Source organism: Anguilla rostrata, chromosome 1 (assembly GCF_018555375.3).
Source record: "Anguilla rostrata isolate EN2019 chromosome 1, ASM1855537v3, whole genome shotgun sequence".
Lineage (NCBI taxonomy): Eukaryota > Metazoa > Chordata > Actinopteri > Anguilliformes > Anguillidae > Anguilla > Anguilla rostrata.
This window is the reverse complement of record NC_057933.1, coordinates 13,766,335-13,789,716: the sequence shown is the minus strand read 5'-3', so window position 1 is coordinate 13,789,716 and position 23,382 is coordinate 13,766,335.

Sequence of the window (23,382 nt, the reverse complement as noted above, 5' to 3'; positions counted from 1 at the left end):
GGGCGATCCAGGACAGTTGGGAAAGACTAAGTGGGAAAAAAATCGAAGAAGACGTCTTCATCCTGTTGTTATCTGCTATAACGCCCCTCACAGCGACGCTTGAAACTGCGGCTTGCACTTGCATTGCGTTAAGAGTTTCAGGTGACACATTTTAGAACGCAGTGACGCATGAAACTGACTTTGCGTGGCTCGAAGTGTCAGCATTTGCATGCTGTACTTACGTAGGGTATGTTTCAGGCCTAAGTCTCACCTCTCTACTGATTTTCAGAGGGAAAGAGACCACCTATGAGGACTATTAGTCATATCCACAACTACAAGACAACACGCTGAAGGATGGCATGTTGGTGACACATTTTATTGAGAGGACTTGAACATTTCAGAAAGCATTTTGCATTTGACAACATAATACAGTCTTCATGTGAAGCAAGGCAGAGCTAGTCAGAGAGAACATAAGTGCTGCAGCAACAGCATGAGAAATACACCAAGGTTCTGGAACATAAATTCACTTTAAGGGATTGGGGCAGGCAGTATAACTGCCTAGTGCTCAGTCACTTCAAATCATTACAGTCATTACCAGTTCACTTGGCACATGTGCAATCACTCCATTCAAATACAAAATTTCACCCTGACATGTGTCTTTTTTCATCAACCCCAGTCGAGTCTTGCATTTGATGACCACATTTACACTGATAAATTGGAGACCCAGTATACTCTGTTATTATTAAGGCAGATGTCCGTGTGCAGGGCGACTTGTAGAGCATCTGTCTGGTCAATTTCTCAGTACAATACAAGGTATGATTTAATATCATTCGGTGAGGTAACAGCTTGTATGGAAATACAATATCACAAGTGGGTAGGTTTTTTTCACCTAATGTATTTTGCTGCACACATGGAACACCTACAAGCTGAAGTGCACACATTCTGAGCCAGAGTAAAACCACTCAGATCTGGTTTGTAGCCAGTACATGGCAGGCATGGAAAGCAAGTGAAAAAAGTGAAAGAAGCTAACATTGTGGGGAAGCGGTTGAATTTTCCATCTTAGCAGACTAACCCTTTTTTTCTGGAACCCCGCAGACATCATTAACATGATTCGTTCCTCATCATCTGAAAACATTTGTCATTTTACAAGCAATTCATTCGTTCCTTTTTCAATATGAGTTTTGCAAATGACATATTACTTTGATCTTTTCTGATTCACCTCTTTCACAGGGGGCATATTAACAGTAATAAAAAGCAAACAACTTGCAACAATGAAGAAAGGCCTAGTCCATATTCTGATCATAATTTTCCTAACAGACTTGATTTTTGTGTTATGGAATTTTATGTTTTTCATTGTACCCATTAGTTTTATAAATTCAGCTGGGAGGCTTTTGAAGTTCAGAACAACAGAATAGCCCACTAATATTAGCCTCACCTACCACTTGCCTACCATTTATTTTAGTTCAAAATCTATACCTCAAGAAAGCAGTATTTGTCTTAATTTCAAAATCTTTCAGTAAAAAAAAAAGCCATGGGGGTATTTATTCACAAATATAACTGCTACAGATACATCTTATTGACATGATCACAGCAAGCCAAAGTTTGCTAGTAATGTAGGCAAAAATTCTACATTGGTTCGCACATCTACTGTAACTAAATGTTAGCTGGAGAGACTTTGTCGACAAGCATCTATTTGCGTTGATGCGACTGACCAAGTACTTGTATAAGTACAGTTCCATTTTTGCCTATCAAACATATGCTCATTTTGGACAAGATGTGGTGCATCTCCACCTAAATCTGCACCTATGTTCCCATCGACCAATATTCAGTAATGGGCCATCGGGGTCTTCTATCCCCTGTTGCCCCAGGCCTTGTGTTAAGAACACTGGATATTCAAATAATTTGTCAGAGTTAACGGTTATGCTGGAATCTCGGTGCACACAGGGTTTCTTTTTGCTCAAACAGACAAGGGAGGGAGATAGAAATAGAGGATGACAAGTGGGAGAGTGGTCAAAATGAGAGGGACATGGTAATTTCAGCACAAAATGTAATTAGGGGCAGTGTGGCTGTCGGCACAGCAGGGATGGAGGATAAGAGCTCACAAAAGAAATGAAACACAGCATAAGACATGGTGACCATGAAAACGATTCCTGGCTGTCAGGCCCAGCAAAAAGCAGGACCGGACAAAGCCGAGTGCAGTTTGGTTGATAATGAGGCACCTGCAAGGGCAGTTATAACGCTGTATTCACCATTGACACACGTGGTATCACACACACTATGTTACAGTCTGCATTTAAATAATGCATAAGACTTTGTCACCTTTTTTGTCCTTTTTCTTCATTTACTCCCCAGTTTGGAATGCCTAACTGTAGTTATCTTGAGAGCAACCTCCAGCTAATTGATTTAGGAAAACGAATACAAGCGTGTTCTCTCTTCTGAATCCTGTGATGTCGGCTTCGCATCACAGTGCTGGTCGTAAGTCGGGCTTGCACAGGCATGAGTCGAAGGAGTTCTCTTCATCTCCAGCTTAACCGGTACACTGGAAGGCACTCACTTGAGCAGCAGGCGTTGCCGGTGTGTGATGAGGCTCAAACCTCTCATCCCTGGGCGATGCTACCCGCAACTGGGGGCGACATAGCTCAGGAGGTAAGAGCGGTTATCTGGCGGCCGGAGGGTTGTCGGTTCGATCCCCGCCCTAGGCGTGTCGAAGTGTCCCTGAGCAAGACACCTAACCCCTAACTGCTCTGGTGAATGAGAGGCATCAATTGTAAAGCGCTTTGGATAAAAGCGCTATGTAAATGCAGTCCATTTACCATTTACCATCTGTGCATTGCCCTGTGGGGCTGCCTTTTTAGACAGCCTGTAGAGCTGTTTCAAATATTGACAATGACAAAAATAGGTAATTGATGGTAAATTATGGTCATGGTAGCTCTGGATGATATCTGTTGGGAAGACGATACCTTTGAATGTGTGATGCAGAAAAGGAATATCGTTGTAAAATTCCTACTGATTGTAGCCTCTCGGTCTTGTCACTATTGCTCTGATGGATAGTTTCTGTTACCAAATAAACAAATTTTAAATTTCATATTTCACATACTGTAATAGGAATTTGTTATTTTGGTTGTTGGCATTAGATAATATATAATATACATATATTTGTCAAAAACAGTCATTACTTAACAAAATCTTCTCAATACATGCCTGTCATCAAAAATACCCAAAATAGGTTTTACAAAATTGGGTAATTGCTTGTGACCGCCACTTTCCTTTTTCTGTGGCTAAGAAAATTCTCAGCTTGCTCAGTCCTTGAGGAACACTTGCTGATTTAAGAGGCATTAAGATAATTTTAAATACTTTAGCGACAAATATGTATGTTAATATTCATCACTTAAGAGCTATTCTACGAGCAATTATGTATGCATATTGGCCCGGGACACTGGGATGTTGCAAATAAAGGTCTCTTTATTCCATTATGAAATAAAAGGCAGCCAGAGTAACATACAAGGAAATTGACAAGAACATAAAATATTCAAGCAGTGAACAAAGAAAAATGTCAAAGCCAAAAGGTCAATGGAGAGTCATATTTGGTACAGGCACTTCAGGGACAGAGAGACGGTGTAGGCTTGCATTTAACTGTTAAGAATGCTCTTAGGTATGTGTGGCTAGAGGAGTTCCCACTCAAAGCCCAAAGCCACACCTGAAGACAAAATGGCTCCTCCTTTAAGCTCAGAGGCAAGGGCCTACTAGTTTGACTATTAGGAGGGGGTCGGGTTGAACTGCATAGACACAGAGTGTTGCAACCCTCTGGGAGGTCCAGGGATCCAGGGATCCTGGGGCATGCTCCCATCCCAATATTTTAAAAATGAAATCTATTTTTTCACCATCGTGCTATATTATTGGGGAGGTTATTTGGCCTTTTATGTAATATTGGGGCATGTGACCCCCTCCCCCAGTCTTCCTAAAAAACTAGTCTTATTTTTCAGTGGAGAGTCATGCAGATTTATATACGTCTTCCACTGACATAATTTAGCATTTCTAACTTGAATGTTTCAGATGGTGACATTTTCAGCATTTCACTATTCACTATCTTCACTGCTTACAATTCATCTTAGGTTAGATAGATAGATAGATATATATAAGATAGATGTAATTTTATTGAACTCCGTGGGATAATTTGACCTACCCCAGTTACTTAGGAGTAGTGGGCAGCCACAGCGCAGCCCCCAGGGACCAACTCCAGTTCTGAGGCCAGTGCCTTGGTCAAGGGCAACTGCAGGAGTGCACCTAACATTCATGTCTTTGAGTTAAGCACAACAGTTACCACTGTGGCTTCTTGAAAGTCAGTAAAAACATCCATGGTAAAATGTTTTCATTTATTTTCAAAAGGAAAGTTGTCAAAACCAAGGGAAATTAAACTAGGCCTGGGTGACAGTTTCCTGAAATTGATCGACTGACTAGTCACACTTGCAAATCAGGCTCGAAGTTGTGAAACTGGCGAATGGAAAATAGAAGCTTGTGTGCTTAGCTGGAGGACATTTCTATTAAAATAATGTGTCCCACTTCAATTATGCCATGCTAAAGTGTTTATGGTCCGTAGAACATCTTTTAACCAACTGTTCACCAACACTTATATCCATAGCACTTATATTCAAAATTTCAAAAGAAAACAATATTGCAACAGTAGTCATTAAGAGCACAAGTACAGTTGAATTGTCATAAATTATAAGAACGATTTTGAATTGCATGCAGTTAGGTTTTTAATGGGCTAACAGGATTTCTTTTATAGTACCATTGTCTCACCGTAAATGTGTTCAAATGGATTGTATGATATTAAGCTCCATGATCCATCAGGTTGAAAAAACAATGTATGGTCACACTAGAACAACTGAATGCACTGAATTCACACTTTTCAGCATTAAGAAGCTGTTGTCAGGAATATAAGGAATGTTGTTTCTTTTAAATGTTGATTGTTATACTGTTCCATTAAGCAAACACCTGCACAGGAATTGCACAGTGTTATGCCTTAAAGTTATGTTTAGATGGATGAATGGCATGAATTCATGAAATGGCATAAAGGCATTCAAGGATTTGTGGTTGCATATAACAGGCTGTCACACTGTACAGAACTGGTTATTATATTTACTGCTTCGTATTTTTTACGTAGCTATGTAATGCAAGTGCAATGCAGGTTTTTTTGAATTAACAGAAATGCAGAATTGTCCTTTGCTGCCAGAATTGAGTTCCTGTCAATTAGCCTTGAGTAAAGGCATTCAATAGCTCCAAAGAAAACTCCAATATATAACTATTTCATAATCTTGTGCTGGTTATCACTGTCACAGTAGGCAAGGGTTCATTGTTTCAGAACAATGAAACAATTGCCTACCACCCCTCTGGCTGCAAAATATGTTTTTTAATGAATTAACAATGCACTCTTGTATGAATTTCTTAATTATTCCCCCCCAAGACTGTATTCCATCAACAGTGTTTTTATGAAGGTATAAAAGCTATAAAATTCCTCAGTTGGCCCTCCTACCTGTCTGTGCATTATCTTCTACTGGCTGTAATCTACAGATTTTTTTTTTTTTTTTTACAAATCTTGTTCCATTGTGTTGTTGTTCTTGTTTCTTCTGATGTATAAGTTCACAGAATAACAGGCCTAACTTTCATTTGATTCCATCTGTTAGGTAGATTTTAAAAAAAGATAAAAAGGAGTAATTATTATTCCATCAAAGAAAAACTGGTTACGTTCTGAAATGACATGTTGACAACAAACACATTACATTGCCCCATGTCATTCCCTCAAAAGAATATGTGCCAATGATAGAGCTGAAGTTATGGAGTATATAGATTTATAGATGAAATGAGGGTCTTTCTGAATGTTATTCCATATGGCAGAGCACATTTGGGAGTGTACTGAAATTCAAATATCTTTCCCCCGCACAGTCAACCTAGTGTGAACAGCACGTCCTGCAGGGGTTTTAGTCATACTTAGAATATTACATAAATGGGTGAAGGCATATTCAATATCTTAATAGACTCCCCGATGACAGCATGCAGAACTCCTTGTCATTTTCTTCATAGAATGTTATTTTCTAGCTAAGGACATCTTGTTCAATGGAATTTTTAGAGCCATTGAAAATTGGGGTTTACCCAGTCATTATCATCTCATATAATTTGAGGGTCTGGTACTCTGCCAGCTTCAAGAGATTATGTATTTGTATTGTTTGCAAGAACATTTTTTTGGTTTGCAGTGATGATACGATAATCACTTAATTACATTATATTTTGCATTTGCAGGATATAATTTTTTTTCATTTATTAATTTCACATATTGAGCCTTATTATGGCATTGTAATTAACACATGCAATTAGATATTAGTTATTTGGGCAGTAGAAAGGATAAAAATGGGGGAGAATAATTGATAAGCCTAGGATGGATCATTTGTTTAATGGATTAGTGCTGTTGTTGTTCTCTGGAGGAATTTAATATATAATAGCAATTTATTTGACGATGAAATTATGAGAGAAGTAAAGATTTACTGAAATTAAGGATCATGCATACACACAATTTAATACAGCAACGTTTATATACACTATTATATACCAAAATAAACGATAATATATCTTTCTAAAATTGTTTTGCTTTGGGATTTCAGTGCAACAATGGGCAAACATACAGTAGTAGACATACAATTTCAAGCAACACGCTGACTGAGATTGGTAATCCGACATCTGTTCTGTAATCAGCTCATTAATTTGGCATACTTCAGAGATCAATTAATCAATCAATCAATCAATCAATCAATGGCATCAGTGTACCCTTCCAGCTAATATGCATGACAATGTCATAACAGGTCACAATAGAGAGTGAAGGGCCACAAACCTGCAGTTATATAAATCCCAGTAACCTGCAAGTACGCATGAGTTTTGGTTTTTATTTTATGTTTTATTATTATTTTACGGCAATATTTATTACTTTAAGAGTCTATGTCAGTGTTCCATTTTTCACACTTGTTTGTGAAACATGAAAACAAACCAGTCACACAAATGGGTATGAAAACAAGGGTAACATTTTACTTGAACCCTCTGACATAAAGCTGACATAACACTGTCATGCACATGACATAACAGCTCTCACAAGATGGCACAACAGATGATGCCAGTTTATGTTAAACGACTTATAACTGTAATTATTTTTATCGATAAATGTTATGATAGATGTTACTGGCACATCTGGCATTCTCACACCCAGTCTTTCCTTTTCCACCTGTCACGGTGACACAGGTCACCACTGGGCCATTCTGGCATAGCATCACCCAGTATTGTTTGTTCACATTTTGCATTCATGGCAGTTTAATTGGATAACATTTAAGGAAGTAGCTACAGTATTAATGACTTTATGAAAATGGCCAGTCATGTTGTACTAGAATGCTACATTTATGACCCGTTTACATTAGGTCAACTCTGACAATATTTTTGATCTCTTCTTGCAATGGTGTGTCCCAGAAATCATCAGTATATGTCATTCCTTTTTTTCCATGACTGAGTAAAATTTCGCTCTGGGTTCCACTCGAAGCTGATTCGTGAAAGCAGGCTGAATAAAACTAATTTCTAATTTCTGAAGTCAGATATTGCAAAGTGGGGCCAGAAGCAGCAGTAGGGCCGCTTCAGAGCCCTTGAGGGAGGCTCAATCAGATTAATGCAAATGTTCCTTAAATCATCCCGCTCAAGGCTTTCACTGCTATTCTCAACATTCCCCCAACGTGGACTTTAAGCTTCATTTTGCAGGTGGAGGATTCATGCATATTAAAGACCCCCTTATTTCACATAAATTTACCCTCACTGGTGCCAGAATTCATCTTCGAAGTTTGAACAAATATTTCATGCTGTTGTAGGAGTCATTAAAGTCGTTTTATACCAAAATGCATGTTGGAGTATGGAATTTATATACACTGAAAAAATTCTTCACTCGAAGAACCTAAAATTTTACTTACATTTTTTACATCTATATTTTTTAGGTCTTCTCAATTGAAACCTAAAAAATACTGGTGTAGCAAATTGAAGTTAAAATTGTGGGTTTATCCACTGAAATAGCTTTTTCAGTGTAGCGCTTTTAAGAGTGATAGCCAATCATGTAACTCTCTGCTGGTCAGCTGTCTATATGCATGTAACATCTGCAGAAGGTTTTGGACTATTCGTTCTTAATTGGAAAGCACTGGGATGTTATTTGTGTCAACAACCAAACATTTTTGTTCTGCCTCCAGATTCAGACACAAGTCTTATGGGAAAACTTCCAAGTAGTGAAGATAAGGACACTTTCAGCAGCAGATCAGATGGCATAATTCATCTCAAACTGAAAACAACACTCGTCAGTTGCAACAACATGATTTATGTAAAATGACTGCATGCACAAATTTAAAGTTCCAATATACAACAGCTCCAAGAAAAACCATGTCATACATAAGATGTCAAGATCTAGGAAATATCCTCCTTTTAGGAAATATGAATGCTGTTCTTCTAATGGTCGTAGTTTCTCCTGAGCATTGCATTGTGGGCTATTAATAGAACGCTGAATCTGAAGCAATAAATGGGCCACTGGAAAACACTACAAACCCGTTCTCGGTTTACCATAGAACTGATGCCTCTCCATTTAATGCGAGGTTAATTAGGCATCGTTTATCTGGGGCTACATTTTAATGTGAAGATAAAATGAGGATGCATATGCACTTGAAAGAGCCTTAATATTCCACCAGAAAACCCCCCCAAGCAGTAGACATGGCGCTGTTTAAAGCGGTCCTATCGTTATCTAGCCCCATAAACACACTCTGCACTTATCAAATTGGAAGTGTCCGTCCGCTCATCATGCCTACAGTCAATAACCATGAAAAAGAAAGTAAACATATGCAATGGTTCAGCAGCGGCAGTTTTTTGGAGTAAGTACATGACAGGAGTCATGCAATTAAATCACAACATGTTTCCCACTATGCAGAGCACGCCTCTCCAAATGCGAGTTTATTATTTTTTTTTTTAATCCAGTAAATAAATTGCTGCATCATGTATCCAGTTAAGGAACCAATATAGGGCTTAGAATTTACTTGTATAACAGCAGGGGCCTCATAAAATAGTCTTGCGATCAAACTGTATCTTAAATAGTGGCTAACACAGAAAACCACGAATAAGTAGTTATTTGTAAAATATTACGTTGATGTAGATATGATCATAGCTGGACATTAGTTAATTGCCTGCTGGTTATGCAGAGGTACTGCATGTTTGCAGACTGCACACAAATCCCTGATCTGGGCTATGTGCACGCTTTAAGAAAAACAATTGATTTATAATCCATTTTTAGCCATAAAATGTGCAAGAAATGTTGAAATACAACCTTATTTAGAGGAAAATGGCTGTTATTGGCTGCATACACAAGACAGGGAAATTGAAAAGCATGTTTCTGTGGGTTGAAAGTTCATTTAAGACTTGTATATCACAGGTGATATGCCATTTTAAACCAACTCTAAAAGGTTTTCTGCCTCAGTTATTTTTATAAATAAAATGTAAGCACAACTTTGGAAATGATCAGGTAATTACATTTGAGTTTACAGGAAATCCCAGAACATTGTTACAAATTATGCCCCAGGTGTGAGGGACATTGCATGACATTGCATGAGGTTTCTGAAGCAAGTCGAGCAGGTGGATTTAATCACTTTAAATACCTGTCCCACCGAACACCACTGTGAACATGCTGGCCTGTCTCCTCAAACAGGAAGCACACCAGAGGAGTGCAAGTATCGGCTTCCACACTTATTCAGTTCAACCACAGGATGCTGCCACCTCCCATTGATCACCACGTTCACCTTGCATTGCTAATTATGATTTTCATTAGATCACATTAGTCCAAAGCTGTTTAGTCTTTATAAATGGCTGGCAGCTGCCATGGTCCAGGGTGCTGGCCAAATTCTAAGGTAATGTGAAATCAGAAGTGAGGAAAAAAATGTAAGGGAATGGCCAGGGTGTCATTAAGATCATTAGTCTGTACATTTGGCACAGAAGAGTCATTAAATAGCTGGTTACAGCCTAAGGATGGAGGTTTCTCCAAGAAAAGGGCGGGTGAGAATTACCTCACTGACCATGTTGGACTTTGCTTTGTTGGAATTTGCTAAATTAAATATTCTGTAAAAGCACGGATATTACTGCAGTGATACACACGTTTGGTGATGAAGCCCTCAGTCTCAGAACAGCCATGCATGTCTGATTCTGACCCACGATCACCCTAACCAGAGATCATACGAGGTTAGGCATGCTAAAGCCTGTGCTTTCATCAAAAACACAAAAGTAACCTTTCCACAAAACGTATTCATCTGCAAAAAAAATCAACCAGATGCAACATGCTAGGGGTATACAGATGGACTATACTGTGATGAGTCTTAATTAGCCAGGTGTAAGGTAATCAAGTATAATTGCTCTCCCAGAGAAAGGGTGATTGACAGGAAGGGGTGGTCTGCGGGTTTGAAAAAAGAGATGCCCTTTATGGTGCTACAGAAAAATGTACTTCATTTTTAAGTTGTGTCACTAACCTGCTGGAAGCTGTGACCTTGCGTTTCCTCCACCAACTCCTAGACAGGCTTTTGGTGTCCTTGGAGATGGGTTAGGGGGTTCTACAGACCTGCATCAGTTGCGTCAACATCTGTGTGATATTTATATATCTGTAGTCATAAAAAGTAAAATAATACCAAGGGAAAATATCATCAGTACATTAAATATATTATGAACAGTAAGGCCATCTTTTGCCAATAAAAAAAAAAAAACACTAATCGGTTTAATGAATATTCAATTTAGAGATGGGAATGAGTATCAATAAATTAATTTAAATGTGCCTATTGGGCAACTCTAAACGGTATATATGTTGCTTATTTCAGATTTAACTAGTTCAAAGCTTAATAAATCTGAAATGTACTGTAGCTTATTAGGGTGCTCCCATAAGGAGAGGGTGTTTTCATTACTGATACAAAAAAGGCCTGTGTAGAGTGTTAGAAGGCCGTTTCCAAAAATATACAAAAAAAACTATTGTTGAATGCTTGCAGGCATCACTGAACAACTTTCAACATCTTTCAGCACTGTCTCTCTGGCATCTACCAATGGGTTTTCTACTCCCCCCCCCCCATAAGAGAGTGTGGCCTAGATTCAATAAACTTATTTATTGGCTTCTATCAGGGAGGAAACAGAGCAGTAATGTTTTTTTTATGTGACACTGTTGAAAAATGAAACTATTATTATATCTGCAAAGGCAACAAAACAAGTTGAACCACATGGTGAGTTCACATGCCAAATTATGATCCATAAAAACAGATGTCTGGAACAATCCCCAGAGTTGGCAGCTCCTCACATTTCTCAAAAGTGTCATTTCTATGATTAGTACAAAGTTCAAACAAATGGAAAGTTAATATTACATAAAGTTATATATATTAATATTTTCAATAAATCAGATTTGTTTTGATGGTTGTTACTGTAGTTCTTTAACTTAGGAAAGTTGTTGTTTTCATGGCTAAATATGTCCAAAGAAAATATAACATCCTTTATTTAAGAGACTACAAAGTAAAATTGAAGCACTGTCGGTCACAAAGCATCATATCCCTTTTACTTTTTTTATTCCCTATATGCATTTATTGCAATGTATTTATGTCAAAAGAAAGTATTAAGTATGTTCTACTATGCCTGAAGGTATATGTGATTAAACTGTGAAATTAGACCTACACTTTTTAAGCTTTTGTATCAAGAAAAAAGCATAAGCAATGGTAATGTTTTTTCTATATTTTAAATTAAAACAAATTTGAAAATTGCATCAAAAGTGCAAATCTTTCAAGGTACACCATAATAAACCAAAATCATTTGAGCTTTGACTATTATTCTACTCTGATACAAATCTGTGTTTACCAATAATAAAACTGGTGCCTTAATTTACTTCTCTCTTGGAACTGAATAAGAATTTACCAGGAAATGGTTTGAAGGTTCACATTCCAAATACTGCACTAAAGTATAATTGGAATAAACAAGGACCTCCAATACCACAACATATAGGTATTTTTACCTTTAAACTTAGTCTTTTTGGTGAACACTATGGGCAGAAAGAACCCATAATCCATGCTGGGTGGATCAACTATTAAGGCACTGTGGTAGTGTGTGGATGAGTGCCCCGGTCTGGTATCAAATGGGAACCATGCAGAGCTGCCAGTGGCTAACTGGCCAAAGGCACACCTTGGGAGGGAGAGATCTCAGTCAGCAGGATGTCCATGACTTATCATGCATGTTCAATCCACACAGTCTGCAAGCACAAGCTACACAAGAAGTTTCTCATGAACCAGTTCTTTAAACAGAAGCTCACTTGTTCATACAGTTTTCAGAGCTGGCGCCACAAATTTACGGGCTGTATTTTTTACAGTTTCTTGTCTGATCCTTCGGACCCTAAGGTGGGTTACTTTGAGCATAAGCACGTAAGTGCATTTAGCTGAATCTAGGGGAATGTCTGTGCAAGTTTAGCTGGTGGACATCACATGTCCCAGGGGAAAGAAGCTGCTTGTCTGTTCTCTCTTGAGTTGAAAGAGAGGGCTGCGGTACGTCTTTCTGTACTTGTGATGCTGTCTGTATGTTTCTTTGCTGTCATGCTGAGGGTGTGTGTGTGTGTGTGTGTGTGTGTTGTATATGCACTTTGTGATGTTCATGTGTACATGCTGTGAAATATCAGACCTATGTTGTTCACGTGACTGCACCTTTCTGTCAACTGTGGATTAGGGAATGTGTCTCTGACCGATTTGTTTTTAATGAGGATTTACTCCTTTCATTATCACTTTCAAACCCATTTACTGTAATCTTCTTAGTAGGGCTTTTTATGAATTCTGTAAAAAAAAAATTCCTTTAGAAGCTTTTTTTTGTGTCATTTGTCTCCTTAATACTGTTATATCAAGCTTAGCTTCCTGTTTATTTCTGTGCAGTAATTACTCAGTGTTTATTACGTATATATTACGCAGTTGCCTTTGAATAAAATGGTGGCAGTGTGCTCTTCTTATAAAACATGCAACGGTAATTGTCGCTTTCTCCTTGTAACTTTGTCTAGAAAGGCAATCAAGGTGACAGTGCTTCTGTTTTCTGTTTTTTTCCTCCTCCAAATAAATCCATATGATAGAAACTCTTATTCTGTGGGAAAATGAGCCTTCTACAGCTCCATGCCACACTCCACTACTTCCCCGATTCTCTTCGCAGTAAATTTGGCACTGATGGAAAAGGTGAAACATAGTTGCTAAATATTATTCCTCTGAGCTCCACTGTATATATACCACTGTATATATACTGTATGTACATATTATGTGCATGCCACAAATCCTTCACTTACCCAACATTTATTTATATTTTACGAGTTAAAGTGTGGTGTGGTTGGTGGGGGGTCAGGACTGGCATATCTAATAAAAGTGACCTTATGTTGTTGAAACCAGGGATAAGCACCATGTATTAGCCTCTTTTTAACAAGACCAAACATGAATATGTTAAGAGGCATTTCAGCTCAACTATTGCATACCGCTATAAGATGAAAATGCACTCTTGCTTTTAACAGCAGAGGTGATGATTGTAGTCAATAATTGTAAAGCCCAGACAGTATTGTGATCTTTGTTTTGGGCAAAATATTATCCAGTCGTAACACACTGACCTCCGCTTGAAGCTGGAGCTGCCGAAAAAAATGTATATTCCAACCTGGCAAGCCTGAAAAATAATTATTTACATAGACATTAAGACATTCAATTGATGATTTTAATTGAATGTCACAGAGTGGCATTCAAAAATAAAAATTCATAAAAGGAACCACATGGTATTCTATGAGGTGGCTTGGGCGCCACCTCATAGCTTTCCATTCTGTTCCAGTTCTCTGGAAGTGACACTCTACATTGTATGCATAGATTAGGGTCTCAGTGTGGCTTTTTAATTGCCCAAGGGCACTTGGATAATATTTCAAGAAAAGTTCTACAATGCACACATTCTGTCATTTTAACAACCTTGAGGCACAGGTTGTATTAGATGCAGCCTACATTCCCGGTTGTGCTGAATGCTAATGCGTTAGTAAATAGAATGATGCAGCTTTTTTCATTTGGTGGATACTTAATGATTGAAAATGTTTTTTCTATGTTGAAGTTATTGAAGAAAATGAGTTGTGTTAACATGTTAATGGATAATTCAGATTGTTGGCACACTTGTTAATCAAGGAAGATAGGTTGAGATCAATGACCAATGATTAGTTTAAACAACTACTATCGCTGGTGTGTGTTTCAATTAAAAACTGAACTCTGAGGAGTGTATGGTGGAGTAAATAACAAGTCAAGCAGAAGTATGAAGTCAGGCCTGGATTAGGCTGTGATACAGAGCACACTCAGCCAGCAATTCCAATTCAGCTCAGTCCAAAAACCATTTCTCTTACAAGCTAAAAGTGAGAGCAGACACTTGTGGTAAGATAACATTTCCACCTTTAGATCGTTTCTGTTTGGCGAGGATTCGCCTGTGCTGAGTACACACACATGGAGCAAAGGTTTCCCTCTCCAGTGCTGTTCTCTACAGTCAGTTCCCTGGTTGCAGCATTAGTCGTACATTCACCAGGGCTGACTGAGTCCACACTAACACATTATGACTGATGGAGAGCTATCACTCTCCCAAGAGGACTGCTAACTGGAGCTCTATCAGTACTTTGAGGGCAAGTTCACCTATAGGCTTTTAGAACAATTGCACAAGTGCACTACTAACCCTTCCCAAGCAACAGAAATAGCAAATAATATATAGCCGCCACTGTACAGTATACGTATATGTCCTATCAATGTACATTTTAAAGCAACTATACAATCAAATCTTTAGATTTCACTCTGCATAATAATACATTTATTATTTTTGACCACCTGCAAGCGACTGTGGTGTCATGGCTGTGTCCCTTGTCATCTTGCGTGTTGCTTGTGTACCTCCCCCTCCCACCTTTCTAATTGTCTGGTTGTATCAAAGGTGCAGTCCCGATGCGATCGGTGTAGACAAGCCCTCGCTGACCTATAATCAGCAGTGTAATTGGTTTACCGCATTTTGGACCGGAGGACAAAAGCCCCTGCCGTTGGATACAGGAGTGTGATAAGCCCTTATCTGCGCTCTGATCAGATGAAGGCAGCCTGCTCCAGGACCGGGCAATGTCCCGTTTCCCTCTGGTGCCATTGGCAGGGACATTCAAGACCCAGAGATGAAAAATCATTCCAGTTAACCAGCGCGATGGCGTGAGCGCAGCAGTTCGCAGCAGGCAGAAAGCAGTCGTGCAAGGGCCGGAAATGTGTGTGTGAGAGAGAGAGAGAGAGAGAGAGAGAGAGAGAGAGAGAGAGAGAGAGAGATATTATTGTTAATCAAGGCCATAGCTCATCGCTGGACACTTACATTATATAATCACTGTAAAAATCAGATTAAAAACATTTAGCACATGTGCAATCAGACCTCATTTCGAAGAGACTGAGTGCTAGAGTTTGGCCGGAATCTCACTGGGAGCCAACCTGGCTAGTAAGCATTGCAGTTCAATTCCCACAGTCCTGTGGAACTGAATTGGAATAGATCAGATCACACATCTGCCTTCTGTCCTTTATTACTAACAATTCTTTTGGAATATTTTCTTTCTTATTATTTCTCATTTTATTGACATTCTGACTCCACATTAAGTTTTAATAGAAGACAAACACAAACGTTTTAGCATTAGCTTTCTTCAGTGTCAGACATGCAATATGTGGCAACAGTACCTATGCTCAGTGCTAGGCCATAGCCACAGCTTAAAAAGCTTGTTACCTACTTTGCTGAAATGAATTATGGATAAATAAAGCTAATTAGATCACAATTCATCCTTTTCCCTCATTTCCTCGGATAAACTCCCTCTTTTGGCATTGAGTAACTTATTTACCAAGTCTCATTTGCATTTATGATTAATATTGCTCATACATTGATATCTCATTTCATTTGTTTGCATTATGAACATTTTAACTTTACAGATTACGAAACTCATGTCTCTCATCTCCCACAGTGACAATCACAGATGCTAAGTAGACTGTGAGAAATCATGGAAAGAGCCATTTGTATTACTCTCTGCTGTAAATATTTATATTATTTATTTGGACAAGTGGCAATTCATTCATCACGCTAATATCCTTACCACCTGCAGCCAGGGCTCCAGGGCTAATGGCAAATAAGGTGACATACTGCAACAGCCACTGAAGTATATCATAGTCTTATCATTAATGATAATTTAATAAAAAATGATACCAATGAAATCCTTATGTTTTGTACTGTGCTGGAGAATATAGAAAACAGTTATCTTTATAAAAGATAATGTAATTTGCATTCAGGGCCGGCCCAAGGAGTTTGGTGGCCCTAAGCAAATCTGTCCGAGCGGCAGTGGCAGGGGGTGGGGGGGGTGGGGGGTGGGGCTGTTGGATTCCATCGAGCAGTGGGTGGGGGGGGTGGTGTTGTGTTGTATTCTGTCGAGCAGGGGAGGGTTCACTTCGTAAAATCCTTTTTACATTACATTGTTATGAAATGTTCGGTTGCCATTTGCCGTTTAAAATTTATACCGCTAGTTCTGTGATAGGGGATGAATAATGTAACTGCGAAAATAATGTTATTTACCTTACATAAACATTGGATCGTGTGGCCCCCCCTCATGGCCGTGTGGCCCCCCTAGCGGTTGTGGCCCTAAACAACCACATAGACCGTTTATGCCACGGGCCGGCCCTGTTCGCATTGCTTGATATAGATAACATTAAGTGAAGTCAGACTGTTAGCTTCGGTGTGGCACTGTGGGTGGGCCCAACGGGCCTGGCCCCACCCACTTTTTTCACTGGCCCATCCTAACATGACAGTGGGGAGAACATATTTTTTAACTTTAGTTTTCAATTATTTTCATTAACATTTAAACACACAATAAAGATTGAAAATAAAAATGTCCTCTGCCTTACTAGAAAATTACATTACATTACATTACAGGCATTTAGCAGACGCTCTTATCCAGAGCGACTTACACAACTTTTACATAGCATTTTACATTGTATCCATTTATACAGCTGGATATATACTGAAGCAATGCAGGTTAAGTACCTTGCTCAAGGGTACAACGGCAGTGTCCTCACCCGGGAATCGAACCTGCGACCTTATTATTATAAATTAAAAGACAAAATTTTATTTGCATACAATCCACCTATCTCCACATTCCCGGGAACGTAAACTGGATGTAGGGGTAAACTTTCGTCCAGTAGCTTAGTTCTGCTTAGTTCTTCACAGAAAACGGCTGAGTTTAGAAGCACTCACTGCTCCATCTCAAGAGGAAACAAGCCTATTTGTCCTTTCATTTGTTTCCTGAGGGCAAACACCAAAGAAAGTTGTGGATAAGGGCTATTAGGAGAGATGAAGGAGAGGGGTTTGTAGTGAAAAAGGCAGCACTTTCGTGCAGTAGTAGTTCGCTGCAGGCACGCATCCCTGCAACGACATGCACCACTAGTAGTCCACGTATATATAAAATCTTTAATAACATGGAAAACTCTTAAGCAGATTCAAGTGTGTTTAAATTGGCTAGCTAGCCAGCTGGAAGTCCCATATTCATTCAAGGGCATAAGGGCCAGTGTTATGTTAGGGCTGCTGTCACTTGCGTAACTTAGGATTTGACCTTGGGTCAAAATAGTCTCAAAGATATGTCATGGATTGCTAGATGGCCACCTACTCCATTTGCTTCAACACTGAGGCTATTGTCTATCTATTGTCTATCTATTGCCATCGCAAAATCATAGCAAAGCTGTCTTCATGTCAAGCCATGTTAAAAAGTCATCTCATCACAGTTATTTTGATTATTTAACAAAGTGGCCAGTCCCTTTGAGCTCCGGTGGCAAGGAGTGAACCTGATGAGGTGACTGGGAAACGCATCATTTGCACCCTAACTTGCAATTAAACAACACGTTTACACATGTCATAAAGTCTAATATTTCTTCTTTTTTGAGTGTGCAATCCAGGAAATACCAGATATTGCTAGCCGTCACATTGTATGATTAGCAGGACCAGCGTTTTGTGCTAACATGCTGTGCACAAGGCTCTTTTTTCATACTTAGTCACATGGAGTATTGAACCAAATGTATTTGTTTTAGGGATAAGACATTAGTTAAATATTAGTTTAAAATCAACTCTTACAGAAAACATATGGTCCCAGTTGGACTTGTATGTACTCTTTTGCAGTTGAATTGACACTGGACTCAACAAATTCTACTGTGTGCACGAAACATGACAAGAAAAATGCACATACAAGGTTTTTGCAGTTTTTACTTTGTAAATTGATTGTGCGCTTGGAAAAGGATTTATATTTCAAAGGAATACATTTCCTTCCATTTGTATGATTGTATCTCATTTCTCATTGACACAATTGGCTAAAATGCAGAATAGATGTGATTTGCCGAATTGAACTGTTATCCTCTATCGCTGATTACACCCCTGACCCTCCCTCTGTTTTCTGTTCTTGTGCTTTGATTGAGTTTTATTTAAAAGCATATAAGGCGAGACTATCAGCTGGAATAGCAGTTCTGAACATCAGCTTCCATGCAGGGTAAAATAATAAGACTGTGAAAGGAGCCAATGTAATACTGCAGTCAGTTAAGATGGTGTAAGAGGTCTGAATCAAAGAGCAATCACTGGGGAAGGCAAGACGAACAAATGGGAATGATCCCGGACTCTGATTAGGAGGCAGTCTGAATCAAAAATGGCTGACTCTGATTGTGAATGGGGTGTGAGTTTCCAATGGCATGTGACACTTCTTCCTTAGTGGCTTTAGTAGGGGTAGGGTCACAAAAGGACGAGGATTAAGGATTCATTATTGGCAGGATTTCAATGTGGAATTTAAATTTAAAACTGAATATATTAAGTTACCAAATTGCATATATATATATATATATTAGGGCTGTCAAAAAATATAGTTCGAAAACTTGTGGTGAAATGTAATCCAAGAGTTAAGAGGAATGGTTTAATTATTTACATATGTAATTTTTTGTTAATTTATATTCCTGATCTTATTTTAGTAGAAACATTGCATATTTTTAAAAAGATGTAATAAAAATTGGAAGGAGTAGTTGACCTTTAATATAATTTGAGTTAATTTAATTAAATTTTTGGGCCAGACAGAACCACAAACCACCTTAATCTTAGACACACCTGTGCTTTGCTTTTGAAGCCACAACAACACAATTTTAAGAGTATTTTAAAAGCATACTATGCAGGATTTTTGCCTTGAAAACCATGTAAAGCCTGATGCACTAGCAATCTCTGTTTTTATTCTCTCGCATTTTCGCTGAATTCATGCACGTATTTGTTATTCTGAAATGTGTTTGGGCTCATTCAGGAACCCAAGTTAACCTTGGAATTGCTTTTCCTCTGTGGCATCAGCTGAAGCCAAGGAGATTAAAAGTGACGTAGAGTTGGCTTGTTTTCTGTTGGCCCTGTAAGTAATGTTACCTCTAGCTATCTAGCAAGGGTTGCCAGGCATCCGGTTTTTGACCGGAATGTCCAGGTTTCAAATTATTTGTAAATGTCCGGTTTCTGGTACCGAGTAATTTAGCAGGTAGTTCCTGATGAATTCATGTGTCAGTGATATGGTAAGGTAGCCTACTCAGGGTGATTTGGTGGGGTTGAAGACAGAGGAGGAGACAGGACTACAGAAAACTTAAAAAAACAATCCTGCATATACCTTGAAACATTTAGTCAATTTAAGGGTTGTTTCTGTATTGACAATTTCAATGTGTATGTGGACCGAACTGGACTGTTGGACTGAATGCTTGCTTCTCTGTGTTCCTGTCATCTCAAACTGAGAGCAGCCATGAGTTAAGCCAATGGGAGCCTTTTCCAGCGCATCCATCTGAATTTACACACTTTATATGCTTTCGCCCATACACCATCCAACCCCCGGAACTAGGCATTGTAAATAAGGTGTTTGAAATATTAATAAATTCAACTGCACTTCCGTAGGTGCCTTGCGATTTAGGTACAGGGAGTGTGTGCAGAAGTGACTCATTGCCTCTAATAGACAGCGCTGTAGCTTACGGCAGCAGACAAATGGATAAACAATGGGCCATCTGAGAGCAAACAGTAGCCTCTCCTTTTTTTAGAGAGCTTTTGTCATTTATATTTAATAGGAATATCTGAAGCAGTAGAAAACCAAACTGAAGTTACCAAGAAAAGAAAAATTAGAACAATAAAACCCATACTGGGAAAGCAGCAAAGCTAGAATGATAAAATATGAACTGTTTTTTTCAGGAGCTTTTTTCTTTCAAGGTTCTCTGTAATGTTGCACTTGTACAGAAAGATACCATCTTGGCTGAACCTCAACTACTTGAAGGACAGTGACTTTTGAAATTGAGAAGTGGGCCTCAAAGGATCATTGTGTAAAAGTTTATATATTGTACTTATATTAGGCTCCATGGCATTAGTTTGTTAAAATAAGTAAGCAAGCATTTTAGGTAACTAAAAACTAAAAAACTTTTTCAGCTCACAACAAGATTTTAGTAAGTGATTTCATAAGAGCACAATTTGAGAAATTGAGGAATTTGCAAAATGTCTCAATTTGAACATATAAACAAAACATTAAAAGAATGAAATTGGAATTACAAAAGATGTTGATGACAATTTTCATTTGAATACTCATACTGATTTTTATTTTATTTGCAATTGGGTCCCATTGCTCAATTAAGGGCTTCATTGGCTATATTTTTTAAATTAAAAATATAATTGATTATTTTACAGTTGTTAATTACATTTAACCATATGAAGCAAAAGACTGATAAGTGATGTATTTACAGCAGCTGATTCATCAGTTGACTTAAATTAATTCTACTAAAGAAAATTATTGCCTCACTTTCCTGGTTTAAATTTGACGCTCCTCCTGTAATAAAAGTAGAGCAGGCAAATTGGCATTCTTCTCTCTCGACTCGCTTTATGACTCGGTCTTCCTCAAGCCCGTATGTCTCATCTCAGACAGCTGTCTCCCTTGTCCTTTTCTGACCTGCTGCGCTCCTGCAAGGCCTTTATGATGATTTTAAGATGAATGCACTGTTAAAACCACTCTAATAAATCCATTGCCCCGTGAGACACCCACTCCGAAATTGTAAACGGCATAGAAAGTAGCTTGCAAAGTGGTTTACCACCTATGGGCCACACAAGACAATTTTAGGTTTAATTTTAATTTCATGGACAAATCACCATATTCTAGTTATTTGCAGCCCTGGTTGTAAAGCTAACCTGCTGAAGGCCACTTTTGAGTGTAATTTACCAATTGCTTTTAGTGATTAGAGCCTTTCATAATACAAATAAATAGAATTGGTAAAACTGCTTAGATACATGGTCTGTGTTACATTCACCAGGGACAAAGGATATATAATGCCAAAGTATGTCAGCGTTATCAGAATGCTATCAAAATGTCATCTCGATAGCAAAAAAAAAAAAGTAATTCCGTAACAAAGAACCTAAACATATTTAAATGAGTAATCACTTGTTTTCAAAAGTTCCTATGGTTTCAAATACTTTTTAGGGCTCAACTTAGGGTTAGGGTTATGAAAACGATAAGTCTGAGGGTCGAGGCAAGTTTACGGCTGTGTTCAGCAGGTTAAAGAAAGGTTAGGACATTGGTTCTTTTTTGATTTTGGATGAGCCAAAAATTTTGAATATATTAGTATAGGTACCTATGACCATAACAAGATATGGAATGTATACATATTTCTTCAGGGAAAACATTTTTTTTTAAAGGCCTCAAATATATTTTTTAGCATTTGTACTATGGAATTCACAGTCTTGACTTAGTTTTTCAACAATTTTAAATGAGTAATCACTTGTTTTCAAAAGTTCCTATGGTTTCAAATACTTTTTAGGGCTCAACTTAGGGTTAGGGTTATGAAAACGATAAGTCTGAGGGTCGAGGCAAGTTTACGGCTGTGTTCAGCAGGTTAAAGAAAGGTTAGGACATTGGTTCTTTTTTGATTTTGGACGATTAAAAAATTTTGTATATACTAGTATAGGTACCTATGACCATAACAAGATATGGAATATATACATATTTCTTCAGGGAAAACATTTTTTTTAAAGGCCTCAAATATATTTTTTAGCATTTGTACTATGGAATTCACAGTCTTGACTTAGTTTTTCCACAATTTAAAATGAGAAATCACTTGTTTTCAAAAGTTCCTATGGTTTCAAATACTTTTTAGGGCTCAACTTAGGGTTAGGGTTATGAAAACGATAAGTCTGAGGGTCGAGGCAAGTTTACGGCTGTGTTCAGCAGGTTAAAGAAAGGTTAGGACATTGGTTCTTTTTTGATTTTGGACGAGCCAAAAATTTTGTATATACTAGTATAGGTACCTATGACCATATCAAGATATGGAATATATACATATTTCTTCAGGGAAAACATTTTTTTTTAAAGGCCTCAAATATATTTTTTAGCATTTGTACTATGAATTCACAGTCTTGACTTAGTTTTTCCACAATTTAAAATGAGAAATCACTTGTTTTCAAAAGTTCCTATGGTTTCAAATACTTTTTAGGGCTCAACTTAGGGTTAGGGTTATGAAAACGATAAGTCTGAGGGTCGAGGCAAGTTTACGGCTGTGTTCAGCAGGTTAAAGAAAGGTTAGGACATTGGTTCTTTTTTGATTTTGGACGAGCCAAAAATTTTGTATATACTAGTATAGGTACCTATGACCATATCAAGATATGGAATATATACATATTTCTTCAGGGAAAACATTTTTTTTAAAGGCCTCAAATATATTTTTTAGCATTTGTACTATGAATTCACAGTCTTGACTTAGTTTTTCCACAATTTTAAATGAGTAATCACTTGTTTTCAAAAGTTCCTATGGTTTCAAATACTTTTTAGGGCTCAACTTAGGGTTAGGGTTATGAAAACGATAAGTCTGAGGGTCGAGGCAAGTTTACGGCTGTGTTCAGCAGGTTAAAGAAAGGTTAGGACATTGGTTCTTTTTTGATTTTGGACGATTAAAAAATTTTGTATATACTAGTATAGGTACCTATGACCATAACAAGATATGGAATATATACATATTTCTTCAGGGAAAACATTTTTTTTTAAAGGCCTCAAATATATTTTTTAGCATTTGTACTATGAATTCACAGTCTTGACTTAGTTTTTCCACAATTTAAAATGAGAAATCACTTGTTTTCAAAAGTTCCTATGGTTTCAAATACTTTTTAGGGCTCAACTTAGGGTTAGGGTTATGAAAACGATAAGTCTGAGGGTCGAGGCAAGTTTACGGCTGTGTTCAGCAGGTTAAAGAAAGGTTAGGACATTGGTTCTTTTTTGATTTTGGACGAGTCTAA